Here is a 2,716-nt window from a genome sequence, read left to right on the forward strand (position 1 = left end):
GGTTATTGGTACCTTGATTCTGCGAACAGGAACTTTCGTCAATTCACTTGAGATTAAATTCGCATAGAACTCACGAACTAATTCCTCATCCATACTAGGTCTTTTCTCACAAAACAACTCCCAATTGAGAGTTTTCGCAACCTAACGAATACTCGCAATGAAATCAATGTAATTGCTTTCTTTCAATGTAAAGCCTTTTTCTGGATGCATTCATCAAGTTTTTGGCACCGTTGCCAGGGACTAAGATATTTGGAACGCTTGAATTTTATGACTTTAGCCATTTTTTCTTATTTTTATTGCAAATTACTTTTTTTTAATTTAATTTTTACTTCTATTCTAATCTCCCTGTTATTTGCTCCTGACAGGAATCTCTAGTTTATGACTAGAAAGAACCAGTCAGGACCGTTGCTATTTGGTAGTGAGATAGAAAGCAGAGCTCGCAGAAATCGAAGAGAAATAAGATGAAACCTACAGTATATAGAGGAAGAGCAATAGGATGTGACCGATATACCCGAAGAGATGGCGGACAATCTGAATAATCTGCTACCTCTTGTAGTTGCTGCAAATTCAGTAAATCAGAATCCTGCTCCTTGTACTATGTATGATTGTGCTAAGCATACTTTAACAGGAACTAAATTGAGTATTGTTAGACTTGCTATTTTTGCAAATAATTTTGAACTGAAACCTAACACGATTCAAATGATACAACAGTTTGTTCAGTTTGATGGTTTGCAGGACGAGGATCCAAACACTCATTTAGCAAATTTTTTGGAATTCTGCTACACCTTTAAGATCAATGGCATTTCTGATGATGCCATTCGCCTTTGGTTGTTTCTCTTTTCAGTACAGAATAAGGCTAAACAGTGGTTAAACTCGTTACCACGAGGGTCAATCACTACTTGGGAACAAATGACCGAAAATTTTTTGCTTAAATATTTTCCACCGGCCAAAATGGCTAAATTGAGGAATGATATCTCTTCTTTTGTGCAGATGGATTTAGAAACGCTTTATGATGCATGGGAGAGATACAAGGATTTATTGAGAAGGTGCCTTCACTATGGGTTACCTTTATGGTTACAGGTTCAGACCTTCTACAACGGTGTAAACCCCTCAACAAGGCAACTGATTAATGCAACCGCCGGTGGAACCTTGAACAACAAAAAATTTGAAGAGGCTTACGAATTTATTGAAGAGATGTCACTAAACAACTATCAGTGGCAAGTCATGACAACGAAGCCGACAAAAGCAGCTGGTGTTTTCATCCTCAACGCGGTCACTATGCTATCTAACCAGGTAGAACTATTGAATAAAAAGATTGATGGTTTGTATGATTCTACTCAGGTACATCCAGTGATGAGGTGTAATTCAAATGGAGGAGGGATACACAACACAGATTATCCATCCTTCAACCCTAGCACTGAGGGAGAACAAGTCCACTATATGGGTAACAATTCTAGACCTCAGAATAACCCTTATAGTAACACTTACAATGCAGGTTAGAAGAACCATCCCAATTTTTCGTGGGATGGTAAAAGGAATCAAAGGCCACAACACCCTCCAGGTTTTCAACAACCATCGTACCTACAGGAGAAAAAGCCGAACCTTAAGGAGATGCTTACAAAATTTATCTCAGTGTCAGAAACTCGTTTTCAGGATATTAAGATAGCACTTAAAAATCAGCAAGCGTCAATTCAAGGGCTCGAAACTCAAATAATTCAACTTGCTAAGTTGATCTCTAAACGACCGTAAGGTGGCTTTCCTAGTAATACAGAAACTAACCCAAGGGAGCAACTCTATGCCATCACTGTGCGCGACAAAGAAGGGTTAGCTGAATCTAAATCTGAAACGAGGCAAGAAGCTGTTGTAAGCAATGGTAAGGTTGAGGTGAGTTATGGTACACAAAAGCCGGTAAGCAAAGAATATAGACCTCGTTGCCATACCCCAATGCGACAAGGAAAGACCATATAGATGAACATTCCATAAATTCCTTAAATTACTTAAAAAATTACACATTAACTTACCGTTTATTGAAGCTCTTTCACAGATGCTAAATGCAGTTAAATTTTTAAAGGAGCTTTTAGCAAACAAATGAAAGTTAGATAAGTCATTGCATCTGGAGTTAAATGCAGTTTGCTTAGCTATTTTGCAAAACAAGCTACCCAACAAACTGAAAGATCCAGGGAGTTTTACGATTCCTTGTCTAATTGGTAGTTTGAATGTTAATAATGCTTTAGCTGATTTAGGGGCAAGTATTAATGTCATGCCCTACAAGATGTTTAAGCAGATAAGACTAGGGAAACCCAAACAAACTAGGATAAGCATACAATTAGTTGATAAAACTATTAGATTTCCTACGGGTATCATTATAGATGTGCTTGTTAAAATTGAAAAATTCATATTCCCAGTCGATTTCGTTGTCTTAGACATGGATGAAGATAGTGACGTACCCTTAATTCTAGGCAGACCCTTTTTAGCAACTGCTAGATCTATCATTGATGTTGGAACAGGTGAACTCACACTTTAGGTAGGCGATAACATGATTAAACTTCAAGCTCGTGATTTTGACAGAAAGACTAGTGATCGAGATGATTACACAAGTTCTTTTAATGTGAGTAACCTTGTTGCTCAACCCTCTTTACAGGAAAAACTTTCGAGAAGTACAAATGAGCTATGTTCCAGTCCATGTAATAACAAGACTATCCATGAAGAGCAAAGG

The 2,716-nt window shown here is 37.7% G+C and overlaps 1 non-coding gene across 1 annotated transcript; it reads right to left on the reverse strand.

Moving 5' to 3' along the window:
* Window positions 1-957: 957 nt before the first annotated feature.
* Window positions 958-1,064, reverse strand: LOC128293378 (small nucleolar RNA R71). Its single transcript, XR_008283562.1, has one exon. It is a non-coding gene; the product is annotated as a small nucleolar RNA R71 (small nucleolar RNA).
* Between the last annotated feature and the right edge of the window lie 1,652 nt (window positions 1,065-2,716).

The sequence above is a fragment of the Gossypium arboreum genome, chromosome 5 (genome assembly GCF_025698485.1).
Source record: "Gossypium arboreum isolate Shixiya-1 chromosome 5, ASM2569848v2, whole genome shotgun sequence".
In the NCBI taxonomy this organism is placed as follows: Eukaryota; Viridiplantae; Streptophyta; class Magnoliopsida; order Malvales; family Malvaceae; genus Gossypium; species Gossypium arboreum.